Consider the following 25,875-nt stretch of genomic DNA (forward strand, 5'->3'; position numbering starts at 1 on the left):
GCGATTTCAGACTGCATCTACGGAAGCAGAGAGTGACAGCGTACTGAAAGGAAGGGTAGAACCCTCCCTTAACTCTGATCAACATCAAGAACAATTGTTTCCCGACCATACTGTCCCTACTTCCGACCGATATAACTTGCGCCCCCGAGGGAAGGCTTGCCCTTGACTTCAGCAAGTGCCTATAGGCTGTAGGGCTGTGATATCCGCGGATGAGAGTAGTGCTGGTGTGTCAGACTAAGATACGTCATAGGGCTCTTGGCACCTGCGCCTAGTGAAGCAACCACCAATCACAGACAGCCACTAGAGGTCCGTGGCTTAGCACAATGGCTGCCGTCCAAAACACCCGAATCCAGAAACAATATGTCAGTCTCCAACATAGTAAATGCTTCAAGGCCACAGTGGTGACGCTGTTTGTCTCCCTCATCCTGTCTATCCTTGGTTGGCTGTTACTAATTTACCATCCTGTTACCTCACCAACTCCTACCCCGACTCCTGCAGAGCACCAGTATTACACGCTACCAGCCCACAAATTACCCCGCCGTGTAGAATTCTTCAATAACACCTTCATCCAAATGTTGCATCATCATTAGCTGATCATGAACACTTCCAACTTCTGGGTTTGTGGACTGATGCTGCATTCCATGATACACCCTGTCCCATTCTTTCCCTACCCCTTTTCCATCTCTGGGTCTTGTCTTGCATGGTGGATGTTGATACAGGAGGCCTACACTGTCAATGGAACTGCCAATTCTGCCCTTGGAACATTTCGGGATGACTTCTGGCGGAACATATCTGGCCATGCCAATGCTCCTTTTTGCCCGACCAGCTCATCCACTTCGCTACTATCACCAGATGAACTCAGTGAGATGGTAGTATTCAACTCAACCACTCGACGAACATTTTCCAGATTCCGCACAAGAAGGATACTGCCCGATGAACGAGACACTGTGAATGTCATAAATGTGCAAGGCCGTGTCTGCATCCATGGCCTAGGGACTGAGAAAGTTGGTACCAGTACTTGTGATATCACAAAAGCTTTAAACTCTACATCTCCTCCGAAGCTGGTGGCATCCCCCAACACCTATTTCATCTGTGGCACTGCCGCCTGCACTTGGCTCCCCCGTAACTGGTCTGGTACCTTCTATCTGGCCTTCCTCCTTCCACCAACGTATTCTACCCATGGGGGTTACCACCTGTTGATGAAGGGCGCTCTGCGTCGCTCAGGTAAGGGCGTCATATCAGCCGGGGATACAGCAGGCCAGGAAACCGGGGACTTCTTTAAAGGTTTCCTTCCATTCTGGGGCCCCATGGCAAACAGTTGGGCTGTACAAGGACTGACCAGGGTCCTTGAAGCCACCATCACAGTAACAGCTGGTGCCCTCTCCAACATCACTGCAGAGCTACAGGCGGACCGCCTTATAACGCTTCAGAAACGCATGGTCCTAGACGACATCCTTGCTGATCGTGGTGGTGTATGTAAATTGATTGGCTCCAGCTTCTGCATGTACATCCCAGACAACGCGCCTACAGTGTACAATGCCATCCAACGTCTGCATCGCCTTTCTTCCGAAATTCATCTGGATGAAGGCAACTGGTCCCTCACAGGCTGGATCTGGGGCCACCTTTCCCAGTGGGGGTGGAGGGTCCTCATCCTCCTTGCCTTGGGAGTAACTGTCCTGGTCTCCTGCTGTTTGTGCTTTCAGTGCCTGCCAGTGCTGTGTACAATGTGTGTCCAGACCATCAAGCCTCCACCCTCTAACATTCACAACACTAATATGATGATGATGCTCCAACAAGAAAACGATGGCCTTGCGAACAATGACATTTCTTAAAGTATTTGCCACTCAATGGCAAAAGGAGGGTCTAAGGAAAAGTGTTCTTCTGATCGGCACCGGGACGCCATTGTTTTTCCATTGCCATTTCGTGTCAAACACTTCCACACGACCCACCTGGTCGTTTCTGCTGATGCCTGAGAAAAAAACTGACACGACAAAAAATATCTTGCAGCCTGCATTTCTGCACAGGAACTGTCGCACACCCAACCCCCCCCTGTTCTTTGCAGTTCGACAGAAAGCCATGAGACACTCACGCCCTGTGTAAATGATTTGTTTTCCATCTCCTGCTCCCTGCCTGGCAAACATCCTTGACTCCGTGATCAGGTTATCTGGACAATGGTCTGACTGCTGGGCCTTGATCAGGGTGATTGGACAATGGTTTGAATGACCAAGCTTTGATCAAGCTGATCGAACAATGACATGAATGACCGTGCTTTTATCAAGCTGAGTGAACAATGATTTGAGTATCAAGCCTTGACCAGGTCACCAAATGCAAACATCGTCTGGATCTGGTTATCAACTGTAAACACTGCCCTGATTGAACAATGGACTAACAGCCAAAAGACTGGAATTAAAAGGTATAAAAGGCTTGTAAGCTGCGGAGTAAATCAACAGCCTCCTCTGTCTTGTTTCTAACGAGCTTGGGACTCTCCGCCCAATTCATCAAACAAAATTGCGCTCGCAAAGGGCCAGATTCTGAGAATCTGGCCCTTTGCGAGTGCGATTTTTGCATTTGGGATTCAGCATCCCAAATGCAAAAATTGCTAATTGCGATCTCGCAATTTTGCGAGGAATTACATTTAAGGAATCTCTATTTGAGATTCCTTAAATGCAATTCATCATCCAAATGTTTTTTGCGAATTCGCAATTTCTGGCCGCAATTTACCGCAAGGTCAGACCTCGTGGTAAATTGCGAAAACTCAGAAAAATGCATTTAAATGCATTTTTCTGAGTTGCATGTTACACACACACATGTCCTTTGGACATGTGTGTGTGCAACACCTGTGTAAAATTTCATTTGAGGGGTGCTACAGGGTGTCCTTTGGACACCCCTGGCACCCTTCAAATCGCTATCTTATTTGCGATTAGCAAATTGCTAATCGCAAATAAGGAATACTCCCCATTCATTCCTATGGGCCTTTTGGCCCATAGGAATGAATGGCGAGTTATTCCTTATTTGAGATTAGCAATTTGCTAATCGCAAATAAGGAATATGTAGGAATCGCATTTCTTTATGCAATTCCTACATGAATCCCGTTTTGCGAGTCCTTAATAGCGATTCGCTATGAATCGCTATTAGGGGCTCGCAAAACGGGAGAATAATGAATCAGGCTGTCTGTTCCATAGCCCGGGCTATTTGAATAAAACTGGGTTCCTCCTGCAGACGAAGGCTCCTGTGTCTCCTTTTACTACGTATGAAGGTTATGGAAGACTTGGGCGGTTCCCCCGCAGCCGAGACCCAGTATGTGGGTTATTCTGGTTCTTCACCCAGAAAGCTACAAATTTATGAAAAGTAGATAACATGGTGAACTGAGCAAGGGGTGATTTGTGTAGATCACTCATGGTTTTCTCAATGAAACTAATTGCTAAAATAAAAAATAAGGGAAATGAGTGGGAAAGAAACAGTCATTTGTGACAACATTCTCTTTTGTAACTTCTTTGCACCATGGACGGTTTACAAAAGCAATATACCGTTGCATCTGACATACCGATCTGGTTACACTGATATGTAGGGTTTGTACGTTCTCTAACAGCATACAATACCCAGAGCCAAAACCTGAACTGCTCCTTACATTGTGTACTGACTATACAGTAATTTATGTGGCAAAATATAAAGAATAAAAAATGGATGTGAAGGAAATCTATAAATTTTTTAAATGTACCTACAATACTAAATTAAGGACAGTGGTTTTTTGTGAACCTATGTATTTGTGGTTACCAATACTACCATGTGATTAAAAGAGTATTTGGTAACTGCCATCTTTCTTCCCCACTGGCTAACATTTAGAACTTACAAATGCAGAGAAATGCAACTGGTATAAAAATCATATACTATTCTTTGTTTCCATGTCTGTCCTGATAAAATTGGTGCCCCACTTGTGTGGCTGGGTCTAGCGCCTGGGACAAAAAATGCAGGAAAAACTCGACCTGGACACATTACATTTTAGCTAGTAAAATCAACCCTTTGTTACAATGTGAGTAGCTGAGGATTTTGGGCCCTTGCTTAGCTGAAACCCAGAGAAGCTTAACACACTAAGGGGCATATTACCAAGCAATAGCGATAATTATCGCTATTGCTTGGTTAGAGACAAAAATTTACCGCTGAGCTGCGGCGATTTTTACCGCAAATAAACCTTGGTATTACCAAGGTTTATCGCAAATGCGATAAAAATCGCCGCAATGCATGAATATCGCTGAAAAGTCAGCGATATTCATGCATTACCGAGCTAATGCTCTTAGCCATGTTATCCACCTCCCATTGGATAACATGGCTAAGAACTGCTCAGGGCAGGTGTTAGCTTTTGGAGATATTCGCGCTTAGCGCACATAACTCCAAATGTTGGTAATAGGAGATAGCGATGTTAGCGACTGTTTTCAGTCGCTAACATCTTGACACGCCCACTTTGCATGTCATTAGTGATAAATATCACTGACATGCAAAGTGGGGCCCAAGATGGTCGCTATCTCCTACCAGCTGCCCCTTTGGCATCTCTGCGCTTGCCTTGGGAACCCGTCTTGGTTTTTCCCTGTGAGATCACCTGTGCTGGGCATCCCCAAGGTGAAAGCCAGGCATCCCGCCGCGGGGGGCCGTTGTGGAGATTAAGCAAGCTTGTTGCCCAGAGCTGCATAGTGTGAACTCGTGCTTAGAGTGGGGACCGAAGCGAGAATTATCGAGTCCGTGGACAATTGGGTTCAGGACCCTGCCGCGTCGGGAATCAAACCCTGGTCCCAGGTCTGACCTCAGCTTCAGGGTATGCCTCCTCTAACCAGTGAGCCCCAATTCTCCATAGCTCGGTAATGCCTGAATATCGCTGACTTTTCAGCGATATTCATGCATTACGGCCGATTTTTATCGCATTTGCGATAAACCTTGGTAATACCTAGGTTTATCTGCGATAAAAATAGCCGCAGGACGGCGATACATTATTGTCTCTTACCAAGCAATAGCAATATTTATCGCTATTGCTTGGTAATATGCCCCACATTTTGGCTCTCAGATATTTGACATCTAATTGCAATTTTAGTCCAGCACTGGATACATATATTAAGGATCAACTTGGTTACAGTTGCTCCTCTAATAATATTCAAGAGCGAATCTTGAGTTGCAGAAATCATTCACTCACTAAAGTGATGGATATGGCAAAAAAGATTGACCCTGTTATTGTTTCATCCAAGTGTATTTCTAATGATGTACTCAGTAACTCTATAGTTAATTTAGTCCAAGATGTGGATTCTATTAATGCTATTGCCTTTAAAAACAGGGTAATCAAACCTCTTCAAAAGAAATCTGGTACAGCATGTTTCAGATGTGTTTTTCGTTCACACTTGAGTAAAAGTCCCACATGCCCAGCTTTGGGAAATAAATGTCTCAAGTGTTGCAAAATCAATCATTTCCAATCTGTTCATAGGAAAGACTGTGGTACGAGTAAGCAATGTACAAGTGAGCGATGCACAGCTTAAAGATGAATGCTTGCAGGATGACTTCCGCAAGATGGATTTAGCTATTGATACTCATGGTGTTTCTCAAGCTGAGTCACAACTCAGGGCCTGTTCTGTCAGGTATTTATAGGTGATTTTTCACTGAATATGAGGGTAGGCTCTGGTGCTATCTCTTATGTTCAGATCATCTTTTTACACAGCACTGGTCTGCCAAGGTTCAGGTACAACAAACAGATATTTTACTCTAAGCTTACAGAGATAATGACATAGACATGTTAGATTATTTACAGAGAATGTGTCATGTTTGGGTAGACACATCAAAATTAAGATGTATTCTGCGGTAAAGGGGAAAATATTTTGGGTTGGCAGGATTGAGCACAAATGGATTTGAAACTCGTTCCTGGTTCAGAGAATCCTGTACAACTAAATGGCGCACAAGTTAATGTTGTCACTAATGTATGTGATAAAGAAGGTGATGTCTTAGAAAAGCTTTTGGGAAGTTTTCCTGCAGCCTTCCTGCAGTCAAAGATTGGTAAGATCACCAGGTTTGAACACATGATTAAACTCAAACAGAAGGCCATTCATATTTCTCATAAGGTCAGGTCAATTCCTTTAAGCATAAGAGATGATCTGAAAGCACTTGTTAGACAAATTAGTCTTGGAAGGTGTGAATACTACCACAGATTCCTTGGAGTGGGTCAGCCCCATAGTAGTAGTCCACAAAAAGGGTGGCAATATTTGTTTATGCGCTGACTGAACAATCAGATTGTTGTTGACTGCCATACACTCCCAAAAATCCAGGATGTACTTGCTAATATTGGGGTTCCAAGATCTTCAGCTCTTTGGACTTAAAGTCTTCGTACCATTGGATCTCTTAGCACCAGAATCATGTGACTAGAACACCTTTGTGACTCCTTTGGTGTGGCCTTAGTGGCAAGTGTTTTCCAGAAATTTATGGAGCACATTTTGGGTGGGATTGATGGTGTACAGGCCTATCAGGACTATGTCCTGATATTTTCAAAGATTGTGTCAGATCAGAAGGTGATTTTAAGAAAGGTATTAAACTTTTTCAAAGATGTGGGCATGACAAGTGCAAAATCCTAACAGACACTTGAATTATTTGGGTCACAACATTACTCCCATAGGAATTAAACCCAAATTGTCTCTCACTCAAGCGATTGCAGAGGTTCCACCTCCAAAGGATAAAGACACATTAAGGTCATTCCTAGGAATGATTGAATATTACTGCAGGTTTGTAGACTGAATATATGGAGACCTTCATCGATCTGAGCCACATATATTGGGTTATATACTATACCCTACTCAGTTTTTAATGCTATCGCTCATGGGGCAGGGAGCATCCCAGGGACCTGGAATAGTGCTGAAATTATCCCAGTATTCACAAAAGGAGAAGGCGGTGATCTTTCCAATTATGGGCCAATTGACCTTATAGACCATGCACAAAAAGTATTTTGCAAACTGATCTTGACTAACCTACACTCTTGGATTGCGGAAAATAATATCCTGTCTCACCTGCAAGCAGGATTTAGGGCAACCACAAGCACTCTGGATCAAATGTTCCGTTTTCTACTGCTCACATGGAAGGAAGTCACCATCAGGAAGGGACACCTGTATGTTGTGCTTGTGGATCTCAAATCAGCCTTTGATTCCATCAATCGCACCAAACTGTAGGCCACCTTGAGGGATCTTGGGTTGGCCAGTTGCCTGTTACAACTTATAGTTCGACTGCACCAAGACAACTATGCCAAATTAGGTGGAGCACAGGTGGAGATCTCACCAAAAATATAAGTATCTTGAAGGTCGTTCGCGAAGGTTGTGTTATGGCTCCAACTTTGTTAACTTTATATATGAATGGGCTAATTAATGCATTGTTTGGGTTATTGGGGTGACCCTCCTAAATTAGCAGGCAGCCACATCCCTACTCTCCTCTTTGAAGATAATATGTTGCTAATTTTGAAATCCCTAATGGATATGCAGAACGTTTTAAACAGGTTTGCAACAGTCTGTAATGATTTAGATCCTGAGATTACCTTCTCTAAGACTAATTTCATGGCTTTTAACCCCCATAATTCTTTTAAAGGGAAGCTGAGGCTGGGTTCTAATACTCTAGATCAGGTTATGGTTTTTGACTATCTAGGGGTCAGATTAATTAGCAATCAAACATGGCCTACCCAGATACAAAAGAGTAGCCTTGCGCTCCAGCTTGTAGATACCGCAATGGTCAAGAAATTAAATTAATCTGTCTTTCGCCCAATTTATTCTGCAATAGAAATTCACCTCACAAGAGGGTTGGGTGCTGCTCTTTATGGTGCTGAATTGTGGGATTTGGAACAGACGAAGAGTCTTGAGGTGGTGCAAAATAAATTCATAAGATGACTTTTAAATCTTCCAATAAATACTCCCCTACTCCTGGTCCGATTAGACCTTGGGCTAAAGAGCATCACATATATTGCTGTATTAAAGGTTTTAAGGCCATATGCATCATTCATAATTGCGATCGCAAACACCGCAATTCACAAACCTTCGGCGTTTGCAATCGCAATTTATCTAAGTGGGATGTATGAGGGGAAAACACCCTTGCAAAATAAGGAATCACAAGATTCTTTAAATGCAATGTAAGAGGCACAGAAAAAAGGCAATTTGGCCATAAGGAATCGCAAATGACGACCAACTTAAAAAAAATTCACTTTTTTGCATTTTTCAAAGTGACCTGTGGCACACATACATGCTCTTAGGGCATGTATGTGTGCCACATGTGCACACATGCACATTTCAGAGGTGCAACAGGGTGTCCTTTTGGCACCCTGGCACCCTTGATATTGCATTCTCAGTTTGTGATTCTCTAATTGAGAACCACAAATTGAGAATGTCTTCCCATTCATTCCTATGGGCCTCTAGGCCCATAGGAATTAATAGGAATGAATGGGGAGGTATTCCTTAATTGCGAATCGGAATTTGCGATTAGCAATTAAGGAATATGTAGGATTCACAAAATTATTTGCAAATCTTACATACAAAGGGGCAGATTTATGATGCCCTTGCGCCGCAATTGCGTCACTTTATTTGACGCAACTGCGGCGCAAGCAATGCGCCCTATTTACAACATGACGCATCTAGGAGATGTGTCACGTTGTAAAGCCCTGCGCCATAAGGAGGCGTTCCTGCGCAGGGGGGGGGAGTTCCTGCGCAGGAACGCCTCCTGAAAGTGGCTGAGTGCAATCTATGAGATTTCACTCAGTCACTTTCAGGCCAATGCTGCGTCAAAACCCTGCGCCTGCTTGAAGCAGGCGTAGGTCTTGATGCAGCATTGTGTAGATGGGGCACCCCCGAGCCTTGCTGGAGCTGCGTCGCGCTTGCGACGCAACTCCTGCAATGCGCCACATTTCCGGCACAGATGCGTCACGCATCTGTGCCGTTTTTGCACCATGGGCGCACTGTGGCGCACGTTAATTGGCACATCCCAGGGGATGCGCCAGTTAACATAAATCTGCCCCATAGCGTTTAGCGATTCTCAAATAGCGATTCTCTAAAAATCGCTCTTTGAGAATCGCAAAACCAAAGTTTCAAACATATGGCCCTTAGTGTTTTGGGTAAGACTTTGGACTAGCACCACACCGATCTCCATCAATTTAATATCTATGTGGCCCTGCTGGCAGGGGTGGTTAAGCCATTCGGGTTGGAAGTTCTGTCTTATGGGGATGACACCCAAATTATGGTGTCAATCACGCAAAACGCTAGGGACTCTGCGCAGAACTTTAAGAACTGCTAGTTAGCAGTCTCGTTGTGGATGGTCCAAAATTATCTCAAATTGAACGGCGTGAAGACGGAAGTCCTGATCTGTGGAGACAGGCCTAACATCTGGTCCAGGGAGTGGTGGCCTGACGCGCTTGGCGCCTGTCCAACTCCGGTCTTCCATGGGAAGAATCTGGGAGTGGTGGTGGATGTCTCCCTATCCATGAATCTACAGGTTTCTAGGACAGTTGCCACTTGCTTCTGGCTTATCCGGATCATAAGGAAAATCTCTCACTTCCTTTCATTTGAAGCACGCAAAAAAGTGGTGGTTGCATTCATATTGTCCAGATTGGACTATTGCAACGCCCTCTATTTAGGCATCAACAAAGGCCAGTTGCGTCGACTGCAGCTGGTGCATAACGCCACTGCCAGGCTGGTGATGGACATTCCCAAACACCACTCGGTGTCGTCCTCTCTTAGATTGTTGCACTAGCTCCCTGTGGACCGTAGAATTGTGTTTAAAACCCTATGCCTCACTCATAACGCATACTATGGCCTGGGCCCTTTGGGCATAAAGACCTTTTTTACAACAGTATGCCTGAGGTCAGCAAAAAAGAATCTCCTTGTCGTTCCTAGGGTTAAAAAGATGAGATGGGGCGGGAGGGCCTTTTCATTTGCAGCTCCGCATGTTTGGAACTCTCTCCCGGACTTTCTCTTGGGGCAACGAGTACACTCAATCTTTCGTAAAGCCCTGAAGACATGGCTGTTCCCTGAAAGTCGGGTTTGAGTAGGAATCGGTTCTGCCTGTATGTTGATCGGTGCTAGCGCCTTGATGCCCTTGGGCTAAGTCCATGCTCTAAAAGTCTTGCATTCATTCATTCATTCATTCATTCATTCATTCATTCATTCATCAAGGAAGCAGTAGCTGAACTACAAAACCTGGACAAATGGGCTGGGTGAGTGGTGTGGTTTTGGGAGGTCAATCAGTGGCTGGTTAAATTGGGGATGGGGGACTTATGGGAGAATCCAAAAACTATATCAAAAGAAGTGTTACCCCTTTAAAAAATAGATTTTGGAATTATTTTCAGGTACTATATTTTAATGCTGCAGCACCAGACACTTTAACTGACAGGTTCTTGGATCTTAAAAACTTCCAGTTTGACATTTTTATGGATGAAATTGAACCCCCACATGCACCTGTACTTTGTTTACAGTTCAGGTTGGGGATTTTGCCTTTTAATGTTATCAAAATTAAATGGAAGAATGCTATGGTAACCCCGCGGTGTCTAGTGTGTAACCTGAACACTGAATCTTTAAAACACGTTCAGGCATATTATCAAGAAACAGCGTTAACATTATCGCCACTTTAGCGGCAGAAAACTACAGCTAAAGCGGCGATAATGGGCTTAATAATACGCCCTTGTGAATTCCCATAGAAGCTCATGTCTGGCGTGAACATGGGCTTCAATGGGAATTCTCTGCGCCGCATTATCAAGCCCATTATCGCCGCTTTAGCAGCAGCTTTCTGCAGTTAAAGCGGCCATTATGTTAACGCCGTGCTTGATAATATACCCCTTTATGTTTACCTGCCCCTGTGACGTACAAATCAGAAAAGGCGGATAATCCCAGCATGTCGACTTTTGGCATTTACACGATCAGTAGAAGCTCTACGTGTGTTTAGATCGGACACTACCAAATGGCTAGTGTTTACACTAAGAGATATTTGGTCTATGCATTGCGGGTTAGGATTAAGGGCCATGTGTATCAAGCAAATTTGTATTCGCAAAGGCCGAAATTCGCAGAATTTCGGCCTTTGCGAATGCAAATTTGCTAAATGGTATGTATAAAGCAAAATCTGGTGCAAAACAAGGAATCGCAAAATTTGCGATTCCTTATTTTGCAATTGCATTTAAGGAATCGCAAATTTTCGATTCCTTAAATGCAATGTATGAAGCAAAAAAAAATGTGCAAAATGTCCTTAAGGTATCGCAAATTACCACCAACTTCTAGTTGGTGGTAAGTTGCGAATTCCTTGAAAAATGCCCATTTTTGCATTTTTCAAAGTACCATGTGACGTACATACATGCATGTATGTGCGCCACATGTGCACGCATTCATATTTCACGGGTGCATCAGGGTGTCCTCTGGACATCCCTGCACCCTTGAAATTATTCTCAATTTGCGATTAGCAAATTGCCAATCGCAAATTGAGAATAACTTCCCATTCATTCCTATGGGCCTCCTGGCCTATAAAAATGAATGGGAAAGTATTCTTTGGTTGCGATTCGCAATTTGCTAATCTCAATTGTGGAATTTTAAGAAATCGCAAAACAAATGCGATTTTGTACATACATACTTATTTACGATTCTCAAATAGCGTTTTCTTAAAAACCGCTATTTGAGAATCGCAAAACTGGATGATGATACATATGGCCCTAAGATGTTATCCACCAAATTAGTGTTATGGCTGTGGTATGAGGGTACTATGGAGTGGTTTCTCTTCTCTCTCTCTCTTTCTAAATCACGAATGACATTAGAAATTGATCCTAACATAACTGGATGAGTTAGCTTAATGACCTACAAGCCAACTTGCCCTGTGATTAAAAGAGGATATTTTATAGATACTCTAGCAATGTAAAGTATGATATGTTTTATTTTTTGTAATTATGGTGCTTTTATGATGTTATTTATATAGTATTGTAATATCGTTTTTATAAAATAAAATATAAAAATGTATAAAAAATATCTTTTTTTGGAACTTCCGTTTTTTGTGAATGATCATTAATTGATTAAATACAGTTACTACTATTACTACTCCAGGTTTGGACCTTGATATGCTCAAGTTGATCAGCTTCTATGTTCTTTGCTCAAAAAGGGTGTGCCAATTACTTGGGAGACCATCTCGAATGAAGCTTTTTAGTCTGTAAAAGACTTCATTGTCAATGCTCCCATGTTGTCATCTTACACCTTAGGGCAATATTGTTTTCTCACTGTTCTAGGCCAGTGCGTCCTAGATACAGTGCTTTGTCAATAGATCTAAGGCGAGGAGCACACAATTAGTTTTGCATCTAGAAGCAAGTACAATAGAGAGTCTGTTGCCTGTTCCTGGGAGGTGGAAAAAGGTAAGACATTTTTATGGAAATCGCAATTCGAGATTTCCACTGAGCACAAACTATTATTAAATAGTTTAAATGGCAACAGAACAGGCAAGGCCTCTGCTAGATTGGTGAGACTTTTGTCTTGTTAACAGTAATTCAATTTTTGATCAGATACATTGCTGGGGGATCAAATATCAGGGCTTCCTGCCTTTCCAGAATGCCTTTGCGAGGCACTGCACGAGATGACACACATGATGATGTACAATGTGTTGTGGCAAGCATAGGAGATATGTTGGGGTCAGTAGGACTGATACATCAAAAAGATTGGCTGGATGCCACAAAAAATGATGAGGTTTTACAAACGGCGATGGATGTGGTAGGAAAAGGGTGGCCCAAGAAGTGCTCTCTTCCATCACCCCTCAAACCTTTTGCACAAATAGCCACAGAATTATCTATAGCTAGGGGTGTCCTTATGCGCGCTGATGCAAGTGCCCCTCCTATGTCACTGCGAAGTAAACTCATTGAAGCCGCACATGAAGGTGATCTAGAGGTAGGTGGAATCTGTAGAATTCTAAAATAGCACTTTTGGTGGCCTTCAATGGATAGGGATGTAACACAATGGATTGATAAATGTCAAACCTGCTTGTTGTCTGACAAACACCGGAAAACCACTCACACTCCATTGCATGTCATTGTTGTATCTAATGAGGCTTGAAGTCAAGTTGCCTCAGATTTTGTGCGTCCTTTTGATCTGCTGCTTGCTGACAAAAAGTGTCTTATGCTTTTAAAAGACTATTACTTGAAACTTATTACTCCTACTTTAAATTTACAACTACACCTAACACTATGTCAATCATAACTTTTTTGGGCAAACTTTTCAATGCTGAGGGCGGTCCAAAAGAATTAGTGACTGACAACTGATCTCACTTCATGTCAGTATTGATGAGTAACTTCTTGTTATCTCATCAAATCAAACATCTTAGTGTGGCTCTTCATCCCCCTTTCTTCCAACGGACTTGTGGAATAAATGAACAGGTTCATGAAGGAGGGGATGAAAACAGCTCTTGCTATTAACACCGCTGTGGAAGAATTATTGAGGAGAAAGCTTTTGTCTTATTTAAATTCCCCACATTCTACCACTGGAACATCTCCTTTCGCCTTATGCGAAAGAGGGAACCAATTGACAATATGTGTCCATGGGCGTCCGCAAGGGGGGGCGCTTCCCCCCTGATCCATGATTTTTCACTCGCCCTTTTCAAGATCACGCTGCCCGCATTATACCGGCAGCGCCATCTTGATTTTTTTTAATTATGCTCCTCCCCTGAAAAAATTTCTGCGGACTTCCATGTGTGTGTCCAGATTGGATTAGAGACTTCAATGTCGATTCTAGTTGTTGTGCATGACAGACAGAAAATGTTACAGACCACTTCTCAACAACAAAATGTATAAAACATGTATTTTGTTTCTAAACACAAGGTGAAAGATCAAGATTTTACAGTAGGAGATTAGGTTATGATCAAAAGCTCAGCCAAGGGGAGAAAAGAGCTGTCTATTTTTTCGTCTACTTTTCAGGTCTTGAAAGTGTCAAAAGGTTCTTTATTTTTGGTTAAAAGAGGGTGGTGGAGTAGGAAGTGTTTACTCAAACTTTCCCCTGATCAGGCAATTAGGATTTTGTCAAATAGAAATTTGTAAGGAAGGATTTACATGACATTTCTCATTGGTTTTGTGATGAGACATGTTAGACCTGGTATCATTGACGTGAGTCTCCCTTCCATTTTTTTCTGATTGCCTCCTCTGTTTTTGATCTTTTTGCTGGTTAGACGCTTTGGGCACTGTGCCACTGCTATTCAGTGCCACAATGAAAGTGCTCCCTATGTTACATTGATGTAATGATTAGTGACTCCATGATTGAGGTATTTGATTTACTTGTCAGACCCTAGTACAGTGCACCATGTGTACCCAGGGCTTGTAAATCAAATGCTACTGGTGGGCTTGTAGCACTGGTTTATGCCACCCACAGAAGCAGCATGTAAAAGTGTGTCTCAGACCTGCCACTGCAGAGCCTGTGTGCAGTCTAGTACTGCCATGTCGACTTGGTAAGTGCAACCACTTGCCAGTCCCTAAACATTCCCTTTTCTTCATATCAGACACCCCTAAGGTAGGCCCAATGGCAGAGTTCATTGTAAGTAGTATAAGTTAGGACATGCCCTGGTGTCAGTGGCATGTCCTAATAGTGAATTACAGACATTTTCGTTTTTCACTATTGCAAGGCTACCTGTTCCCTATAGGCCAGAATGGGAAGTTTGATTATAACATCTTATAATCCTAACTGACTCAGGGAACATGGTAGAAATTCGAATTTAGTATGCCTGAACTTAGAATGATAAAATACATTTTTTAGTAAGATTGGTTTTAGCATTCTGTGTATTTTCTTACCTAACCATCCAGCCTGCCTCTGCTAGCTTGTGTATTGTGTGTCTGGTTTTGTAAGTGACAGGGGCTGGCGGATTCCAGGAGACAGGGTGAGTCAACACAAGGCTGAATAGACCTATCTACATGCAGATAGGTTGGAGGAGTAGCACCTGGGTCTGAAAGGGGCTGTGCCTGCCTTCCACAATGCTGGCTCCATCTCCTGTTGTGCGTCTGATGTCCCTGGCTCACACTGACTAAGAAAAGAAGGAGTCTTGTCAACAAAGTGCTCCAGGACTGCACAGAACTGGTTTAGACTGGGTACAGGACCCTCTGCCTTCAGAGGACAAAGGATTTTCTAGTATAAATATGGGGACCCAGACCCCAAGTTTTTAGATTACTTCTAAAACAACAAGACAAACCTCTGCCAAGGATAAGAACCAAGAAAGCTGTCTGAGTTGTACTGCCCCCCTGCCAGTGTGCTGTGTTGGCCTACAGTGGTGTCTTCAGTGCCAAGGAGAGGAGAAGGAACTTTTTAAGAACTTTCATCATCTTGCAGACTATTACTCCAAGGGATTGATTTTTGAGCTTGTCTCTTGACTGAAGTCTCAGGGATACCAGACTTCACCCCTTCTGTTTGCCTGCATCTGGAACTTGCTGTTTTAGCTGCTACAGAAGGAATTCTGCAACACCGACGCCGGTGAGCGAGGCCATCATCTTCATCGAAGCCGTGAGCGCTGCTCCGACTTGCAACATAGTCCCGACACCGGCCGCCGGGCCACATCGACGCCAGCGAACGACATCGTAAGCCTGCCATAGCCGTGAGCGCTGCTTCGACTTAGGACGCCGGCCCGACGCCTGCTGCTGTGTCGCATCGACTCTGAAGCCGACATCATCGCGGAGCTGATCGTCAACGTGGTCGATCAAGAATCCATCGACATCGTGACATCGTACGGGACCGGGGTTTTGGCGCCATTGTGATGTTACCTCCTCTCCGGTCAGGAACCAGCGCCTCCCCTGCCTGTGCAAGCATCCAGGACACCGACGCATCATCTCCCCCGAAGTAAGGAACCAACGCCACAACGCGCCAACGACGTCGTACCTCCCCGATGCTGTGAGCTGTCTTTGTTTTTGCTTTTCCAAGGTACTGTTTTTTGTGGGTCTGTTTTGACTCCGGGTCTGACGCCGCGCACCTCATGGTCGGCAACATACTTTGGGATTTCTTTGACCTTGGCGTCGTGATAACTCCAGTTGGGGTTATCTGTTGCTAAAGACTGTTTTTCTGTGAATAACCTATTTTTTTTAACTATTTCTACCATCTTGAAGAATTATTGATTACAGTATTGTGGATTTTTGTAGTTTGTGGTCTTGTGTTAAGTCTACATAAACAATACATATTTTTATAAAACCTGTGTAGTGTCCATCCATAGTGTTTTCACTGTATTACTGTATGTGTTCACAAATGCTTAACACACTGCCTCTGAGATAAGCCTGTCTGCTTGTGCCAACCTACCAAGGGGGTGAGCAGGGGTTAACCAGTGTGTAATCCCCTTTCCCTGAATTAGGAGCAAGGGTCCCTATTTGGTCAGAGGTGTATACCATTGCCAACTAGAGACCCCCAGTTCTAACAAGACCTTAACCCAGGACATGAATGTTGACTCAGTACTTACTATCTTACACTCACATTCTGGTATGCAAACTGCCAGCATGGTAGGTGTACATGGAACTCATGTGAGTCAATCTCAAGTCACTGCAGGCACTTCACATCACACAATTGATGTATGCTATTCATGTGACAAAAAGGCTACAGTAACCAGGCTGTCACATAATGTTGCTGTACCAGTGAAGTAAAGCCCTGCACTACATTATACCAGCATCAGGTATAATGTATGCAGGGTGGGAGTTACCACTTATAAGCCTCGTAGAATGGCGCAGTGAAATCTATCAGATTTCACTGCACCACTTCTAGAACGCTACTGCGTCAATATCTTACACCTGCCTCACAACAGGGGTAAGACTGACGCAGGCCCTTTCAAACAACAAATATGTCAGTAATACTGACGTATCTGTAATTTCTTGCGGCATGATGCGTCATACAGTATATATGATGCATCAATCATGTCGCAAGGAGGGCGCAGTGAAAACGGTTGCATAGATGTTCTCACGCAGCAATGCAACAGTTTTCATAGAAGACCCTTTGTTCTTTATTAATTATTACCTGATAAGAAACTTTTGTTTTATAAGGGGAGAGAAGATACACAGATGCGTACATGAGATTAGTACTTCTTTTGTTACTGGCTATTAGCTTACTTGCACGTGTAATAGAATTGTTATGTTGGGGCTTTACAGTTATGCATTCTGCAGCACACATAGAAAGAGGAAATTCCCTCTTGAGATTGGTTTTGTGCAGTAAGGTGTCCCTTCCCGCACAAAAACAATCATCCTAGTGACGCAGACACCCTTACACCATGGTTCAAAGGGTGCCTGCGTTGGCGCATGGCAGCTAATTGTGCACCAGCGCTGGGGAGATCAAAGGGATACGTCATATGTTTGTAGATATGACACATCCCTTTGCTTCGGAATTAACGAAGAACGTCGCAGCCAAATGGCTTGCGGCACAACGCTGTGTTAATTCCTTGTATATAAGGCCCAGTGTGTTTTGAATGCTGCTGCCAGGCAATTGCAGACGGAAAGCACGGGACGAGCACGCACTCCCGTGGGAAAGTAAAGGAACCTTATGGCTTCATTGTTCTTCATTTCTTACCTTCACAGTGGCCTCCTTTGAAGTGCTTTGTGTCCACCCATAAAATGTGAGCATGATTTAGGATCCAAAAATACAAAGTGATATGCAAAAGTCTAGCACATCAATTTGCCTTTTAGAAATAAAACCAGATTTTAAAGAGCTTCATCTTTCCTAATAAATTTACAATTCTGATCTTTGTAAATTTTTTGTTTGTGAATTGAATGAAATATTGAATTTTTTTTATTTGTTTCATGTATACTTGTTTCTGTGTCGTTTTGAAGTTCAATTAGAGGAAATTGCATAAGTGGGGTACGCGGATTCAATTAGGGATTCAGTGCTTGGTTTGCAGAAACACAGGGGCTTATTTATGAGCCCTTGCATCACTTTTGTGCCGTGGCGTAAAAAGTGAGCCTTGTTGCACCATATTTACAAAGTGACGCATCTATCTAGATGCGTCACTTTATAAACCCCTGCGTCAAATTATATCTGTGCCAGGTATAATGTATGCAGGGGGGCGTTTTGATGCAAGTAAGGGTCGTAGAAGTGACGCAGTGAAATCTATAAGATTTCACTGCGCCACTTCTAGGAAGCAAATGCGTCAATATCTTACGCCTGCCTCATGGTTCATTGCCGGAGTTGCATCACTTTTATGACACACTCCAGCAATGCATAATTGTTGTGCCTACAGATACGTAAAAAACATTGACGTATCTGTAACTCCTTTCACATGATGCGTCATACTGTAAATATGATGCATCATTGGTGTAGCAAGGCGGGCGCAATGAAAAGTGCTGCATCGCTGTTTTTTCTCAGCGATGCGTCACTTTTCATAAATGAGGTCCTCAAAGTTTAAGATCCGCTGCATTATGCTGATGATGAAAGGCCCAGGACTGGGAAAATGTATCCTGATTACCTGGAGTAATTTGGTAGCTTTAGATTTGCTAATGATTATAGGTGTGGGAGTTTCTATTCAGATGTTCTAGCAGAACCTATGACAGAAACTCTACAGAAAAACACTCTTTTTTATTAATATTACCTCTTACATTCTCTTCTCCTGTAGTGACATGTTCAGACAAACTATCGTACAAGGACCAAACCCTTTCTCTTATCTCCTGCATGATTTACTGAGCTCTTTGATGAGCTACAGAAGAAGTACACATTCAGCTCCTAGAAGTGGGCTGCAAGGAACGCCAGCAGCTGTTTCTTGTTGAAGCAAAGTGGAGTCTGAACTTAAATCATGAAAGCAGCAGCTTGCCCTGCACCCCAGTGACTCACAGTGAACAGAATAAAGCCTATCTCTGAGAAAGAGGGAGGGTGCCATTAATCTATTTTTAAATAAGCAGAACATTGCAAGAGCTCTTCATCTGGAGAGGAGTGATCCTGCTCTGGAATCAAGCACCTGAGAGCAGGCCAATGGCAGTGAGCAGTGAATAGTTGTGTATAATAAGTTATGCGGTTCAGTCATTTGGCAGCGCTAATGTAACCTTCTTTTACGAGGAATTCCGCAGATGAATAAGATACATTTTAGATCTCATGCAGTTCACCAGGCGCTGTGTGTTTTCTATCAAAGCTTCTGTTTCCCACCATTCATATCCGTTTATATGTAATTTCTTCCTCGGTGGGGGGGGGGGGGGCAGATTTCACTGCCTAGTACGGGGACAACACATAGGAAAGAAGGACTCAATGTAATGTTATTTTGATTATAATGCTTCTCGTCCTAACTCCTCCGTCATGGACCAAAATCTACATAAAACAACAGATAAGCAACATTGTGAAGACTTACAAGTTAAAACAATAAGGGGCAGATTTACGAGCCCCTTGCGCCACGTTTACGCCGCTGTTGCGTCACGCAAGGCGGCGTAAACGTGGCGCATCCCTACTAGGCATTTACAACGTGACGCATCTATGGAGATGCGTCACGGTGTAAGGCCCTACGCCACATGAAACCTGCATCAGGTTTCATGTAGGCGTTCAGGTGCAGGGGGGGGCGTTCCGTCGCAGGAACGCCCCTGGAAAGTGACTCAGTGAAATCTACAAAAGTTCACTGAGTCACTTTCCCAAAGCTGCTACGTCAATTCCTTACGCCTGTTTGAAGCAGGCGTAAGGAGTGACGCACCATGTAATGTGCATTGCAAGAGTTGCGTCGCTCTTGCGACGCGACTCCAGCAATGTGCCGCCCGTAAGCCAATAGATGCGTCATGCATCTGCCCTTCCTTGCTCCATGGTGCGCTGCATTTACAATGCGGCGCATCATGGGTGGCGCAAGGATGGATTTGCGTGACGTATCTTTCCTGGCGCATCTCTGCCGATTTACAGAGTTGCGTCAGGCAACGTAAATCTGCCCCCAAATATGGGCAGATTTACAAGGCCCTTGCGCCACTTTTGCGTCACTTTTCCCATGTTAAAAATGACGCAAAAGTGGCGCAAGGGCCTTGTAAATAAGTCCCTGTATTGCCTAATTTGTGACTGAGCACATATAGTGCTAACATGCAGTGCTTCATTTGTAAAAAAAAGTGCCAGGGCCCTCGTCAGGAGGCCACAGCAGCTTGCACCACCCATTGCCCCTGTCAGTTCTGCCAATACCAGCACCAGCACTAACCATCACGTTCCTACATGTGTGACAATTGTGTGAAAACTAAAAATGTGTGAAAACTATTCCGGGCCCCCACAGCCATAAGGGTGGCTTGGGCAACATGCATTAGTCATTTCTAAAGTATATTAGTCATTTCGAAAGCATATTATGTTAATAAACAACTCTGGTTGTTCAAGTCTCTAAATTACACAAGCAGTGCCACCATGTGGCAGACTGTCATAAGTATCGGTGTTGACAAATAAGCGCTGGCGCTGAGCACCGGAAATCACCGATTCGAATTAAGTACTGCTAACAATTATCCAAAAATAAAAAGAAAGCCCCAAAAAAATGGTAAAAAATTAAAATGAGAAAAAAAACTTGTCTATGTATACGTGAACATATAGGTGTATATAAATAGTCAAACTTTCAGCTATTTACCCAGAGGCGGGCAAAATAATACATAGGGGCATATTCTCAAGAACGTGTGATAATTACCGAAAAATTCGCTTAACGCAACTCTTCACATCTCAGTCTATCACAGGAAAATAACGCTGTGTTAATGTTGTATTCTCAACATGGCGGTACCATGCAATAGGCTCACAATAATGCGTCAAATGTCCGCAATAAAGTCAACGTGACGCCGCAAAAATGCAAAACGCGAACGCAAAAAAAGCTGCGATGAGGCCAATCGCGATGCAAAAATCAGCGAAAATCAATGACAGGCCTGCAATTCCCACGGGCCAAGAGGGAAAAGGCTCCATAACAGCAGATCAAAAACAAAGGGAAACAAAATCAAACTGCATAGCACCATGGATGCACCCGGACTGAGTGCAGAGGTCAACGCGAACCTCACAAGCCTCACAGACCACCAGCAAGAAACCTCGCGGTCGGGGAAGGCCAAGGAGAAGAGGAAGAGAAAGACGGGGTGCAGTCCGCAGGAAAAACAGATCAGCGTCACTGAGGTGACAGAACACGACCATCAACTGAACATCAAGTTGACAAACGTGAATGCAGTTGCAGGGTCGAGGAGGTCGATGGAGGAGACCAAGAGGCGCTGGCATGATGTGAAAAGCCAAACCAAGCACAACCCTGCTGCCACCAGGAAGGCAGCCACAGCGACAGGAGTTGGGAGTCCTGCGCCACAGGAGGAGCAGGAGGAAATGGAGCCACAGTCATCAGTGTGGAGACAGTGCAAGGAGTTGGTGGTACGGACACAGCTCAATAGTGCCTGACACAAAATTAACAGGGTGAGTAAGAACCAGGGACTGGGGGGACGGGGGGAGATGGGCACAATGGCACACATGCACAACGATGTCTAGCACACTGCACACCCACAATGACCCAGGATCATGTCCCTGATCCCAGTGGCACACTGCAGCACACACACATAGCAATAACAGCACATCCGACGACAATGTTGTACAAAGTGCAACACCGACACTGCAGAACAGAGGACACAACTGGGTCCGCTCATGCGTAGAAACAGGTCAATCTCATCTAACATAGCAGGAAACTGTGAGATGGAAATGTAGGTGATCAACCTCACAAATCGCCATGTAGTCCAAATGTCCACTGTCCCGCATCAAATATTCAGCACCTCCCAAACATTGTCATATGGTCTGCATGTAAACAAGAACAATGTGCAAACATACATGTCAACACAATGTCAACATGCATCTCCCCTTCACATTAAGGAGGGACAAAAAACACCTTCAACAGAGCAGACCAAACAACTCATCAGTGATGCTGGAGAGGACCACCACACCTTCGACACTGACGCCCTACAACAGCTCATGCACATCTTAGGCAACCCATCCCCAGGAGCAGGGCAGTCAAGCTATATAGAGGAGACCCCAGTCCCTGCACAGATCAAACAGCAGGAAGCACCCGCCACCAAGGCTTGCTCCCAGCACTTCACTGAGGCACACATCGCTTTCGAATGCCAGGTGTTAGAATGCCTAAAGGAGGTGGGCGAATAGGTGTGGGTGAGGTCAGAGCTCATGGAAGCCAAACTAGATCACATACGTGGGTGTCTAAATCCCATCAGGGACCACCTACACCCCACAAAGGAGACCCATACTCAATCAATCAATCAAAGACATTTATAGAGCGCACTACTTACCCGTAGGGTCTCAAGGCGCTTGGGGGGGGGGCGTTACTGCTCGAACAGCCAGGTCTTGAGCTTCTTCCTGAAGGAGAGGTGGTCTTGGGTCAGGCACAGGTCGGGAGGGAGGGAGTTCCAGGTCTTGGCGGCCAGGTAGGAGAAGGACCTTCCTCTGTTGTCGCTCTTCGGATGCGGGGGACGGCGGCGAGGGCGTGGCTGGCTGATCGGAGGTGGCGTTTGGGAGCGTAGAAGTTGATTCGGTTGTTGAGGTAGCTCGGGCCTTGATCGTGAAGGGCTTTGTGTGCGTGGGTGAGGAGACGGAAGGTGATTCTTTTGTTGATGGGGAGCCAATACAGGTCTCTCAGATGTCCGGAGATGTGGCTGTTTCGTGGGATGTCGAGGATGAGTCTGGCTGAGGCGTTCTGGATCCGCTGGAGTCTCTTCTGGAGCTTGGCGGTGGTACCGGCGTAGAGGGCGTTGCCGTAGTCCCGTCGGCTGGTGACGAGGGCCTGGGTGACGGTCTTCCTGGTCTCGGTGGGGATCCACCAGAAGATCTTCCGTAGCATGCGTAGGATGTTGAAGCACGACGAGGAGACGGCGTTGACTTGCCTGGTCATGGAGAGGGAGGAGTCCAGGATGAAGCCCAGGTTGCGTGCGTGGTCCGTCGGTTTGGGTGCGGTGCCCAGGGCGGGGGGCCCACCAGGAGCCGTCCCAGGCGGAGGGCGAGGAGCCCAGGATGAGGACCTCCGTCTTGTCTGAGTTCAGTTTCAGGCGGCTGGTCGTCATCCACTCGGCTACATCTTTCATCCCTAGTTATCAATAAAGGAAACGGACACTAGTTACACCTTATGACCATTGGTATAAGGAATAAAGATCAGAGTTGCCTCAAAAAACTCTATGTTATGGTTGGAAGGAGGTGCGGTATATCTGGTTCATCCGCCCCACATTAGAGTTGTGGCAGTTATCATTGGCTACTCCGAAGTAGTGAATTTGCCAGCCTCACCCGAGGCGCCTCTCGTCTAGGGTGCAGTGTCCAGAGAATTTGAGTGGAATAAAGGGGTGTAAAGTAAAATGTGCAAAAAAGGAAAAAATTGTTAAAAATGGCAAACGACCCAGAAGTTCTTTAATAGGGGTTGTTTTTACCACGTTAAAAGTTAGGTGATACGGTTTTTAGACCGAGTTACTGGGTCTAGTAGTATAATTAATAGGGTACGTCGACATGTTTCAGCTCCTTGGGCCTGGAAAAGTCTGTGGAGCTTTCGTCAGGACTAACAAACATCAAAAAATTTCAAAAAATTGTACTTACACAATTAGTGTAGTAGTATTTCACGTATAAGCACTCTTATTTTGGTTATGTAGTTTGGAAATTCTCCTTCATAATCTGCAATGAGACGAGATAATGTACACAAATTGCATACAGACACACACCTTTTTTATTTACTTCTTAATGCATTTCATTATTTTGATCATGTTTGGTTAAGTGACATTTTCCCTCTACCAAAACATCTTGACTTTACGGAGGCAATAAATGATGGAGAGTAGAAGTGCTGATATAGGATCTCACTATGGGTTAAAAGAACCCCATTAAAGAGATACTGGTATAAAGCGCTGGTATGTATTTCACAACTCTATCTACAGATGTGCGGAGTTTAATGGCCTGTAGGTCTCTTGTTGGTCACAAGAACGCTAAAACGCGCTAATTTATCGTAGCTAGTGGAACCATGCATTATCGTTTTTTTAAAACTGAATGTTACGGCGCGGTCAAAAAAGGGGTAGCATTAAGAAGTAAAGAAAAAAGGTGTGTGTGTGTATGCAATTTGTGTACATTATCTCGTCTCATTGCAGATTATGAAGGAGAATTTCCAAACTACATAACCAAAATAAGAGTGCTTATACGTGAAATACTACTACACTAATTGTGTAAGTACAATTTTTTGAAATTTTTTGATGTTTGTTAGTCCTGACGAAAGCTCCACAGACCCTTCCAGGCCCAAGGAGCTGAAACATGTCGACGTACCCTATTAATTATACTATTAGACCCAGTAACTCGGTCTAAAAACCGTATCACCTAACTTTTAACGTGGTAAAAACAACCCCTATTAAAGAACTTCTGGGTCGTTTGCCATTTTTAACAATTTTTTCCTTTTTTGCACATTTTACTTTACACCCCTTTTTTCCACTCAAATTCTCTGGACACTGCACCCTAGACCAGAGGCGCCTCGGTGAGGCTGGCAAATTCACTACTTCGGAGTAGCCAATGATAACTGCCACAACTCTAATGTGGGGCGGATGAACCAGATATACCGCACCTCCTTCCAACCATAACATAGAGTTTTTTGAGGCAACTCTGATCTTTATTCCTTATACCAATGGTCATAAGGTGTAACTAGTGTCCGTTTCCTTTATTGATAACTAGAAACTAACCTCGGGGAATGAAACGGAGATTCTGATCCCTTATCCCTCCTTCTGATTAATTACATCTTTCATCCCTTCGTGCAGATTGGCTCTGGCGGCGGCGGGGTCGTTGGTCAGGGAGAGGATCAGCTGGGTGTCGTCGGCGTAGGAGATTATGTTGAGGTTGTGTTGGCGTGCGATGGCCGCGAGGGGGCTCATGTAGACGTTGAAGAGGGTGGGGCTCAGCGAGGATCCTTGAGGGACGCCGCAGATGACTTCGGTGGCCTCTGACTTGTACGGTGGTAGGCGGACTCTCTGTGTTCTTCCGTCGAGGAAGGAGATGATCCACTCCAGTGCCTTCTCCTGGATTCCGGCGTTGCTGAGGCGCTGCACTAGGGTGCAGTGGCAGACAGTGTCGAATGCCGCGGAGAGGTCTAGGAGGATGAGGGCCGCTGTATCTCCGTTGTCCATCAGGGCTCGGATGTCGTCGGTGGTAGCGATGAGGGCGGTCTCGGTGCTGTGGTTGGCTCGGAAGCCAGACTGTGAGGGGTCGAGGGATCCATTCGTCTCGAGGAAGGCGGCCAGCTGTTTGTTGACGGTCTTCTCGATGACTTTGGCTGGAAACGGGAGGAGCGAGATGGGGTGGTAATTCTTGAGTTCGGTGGGGTCCGCTGTGGGTTTCTTGAGAAGAGCGCTGAGTTCGGCGTGCTTCCAGCTCTCAGGGAAGGTGGCGGTGTCGAAGGAGGTGTTGATAATGTCCCGCAGGTGGGGTGCGATGACAGCGTCGGCCATGTTGAAGACGTGGTGAGGGCAGGGGTCGATCGGAGATCCGGAGTGGACGGAGTTCATCATGCGGACGGTGTCTTTGGTGCTGATCGGAGTCCAGGCGCGGAGGGTGGTGGTGGGCGGTGTTGCTGCGGTCGTGGCGTGCGTCAGTTGAATGCAGACGCTGTTTTGTATGTCCGCGATCTTGTTGTGGAAGTAGGAGGCGAGGGAGTTGCAGAGGTCTTGCGATGGGGTGATGTCGTTGTTTCCGGCGTTGGGGTTGGAGAGCTCTTTCACGATGTTGAAGAGTTCCTTGCAGTTGTGTGCGTTGTTGTCCAGCCAGTCCTTGAATGCAGTTTTCTTGGTGGCGCGGATCAGTTGGTGGTGCTTCCGGGTGGCGAGCTTGAGGGTGGTCATGTTGTCCGGTGGTGGTTCCCTTCTCCAGACTTTCTCGAGGGCTCGGCAGTTCTTCTTGGAGCTCTTGAGTTCGTCGGTGAACCATGGGGCTTTCTTGCTGCCGGGTCTGCTGGGCGGGGTCCTCA

At 44.9% G+C, this 25,875-nt stretch overlaps 1 pseudogene; it reads left to right on the top strand.

Annotated features, from left to right (window-relative positions):
* The first annotated feature begins 323 nt into the window (after window positions 1-323).
* LOC147726596 (uncharacterized) overlaps window positions 324-25,875 on the top strand; it is a 50,887-nt pseudogene continuing 25,335 nt past the window's right edge.

Source organism: Lissotriton vulgaris, chromosome 3_1 (genome assembly GCF_964263255.1).
Source record: "Lissotriton vulgaris chromosome 3_1, aLisVul1.2, whole genome shotgun sequence".
Taxonomy (NCBI): domain Eukaryota; kingdom Metazoa; phylum Chordata; class Amphibia; order Caudata; family Salamandridae; genus Lissotriton; species Lissotriton vulgaris.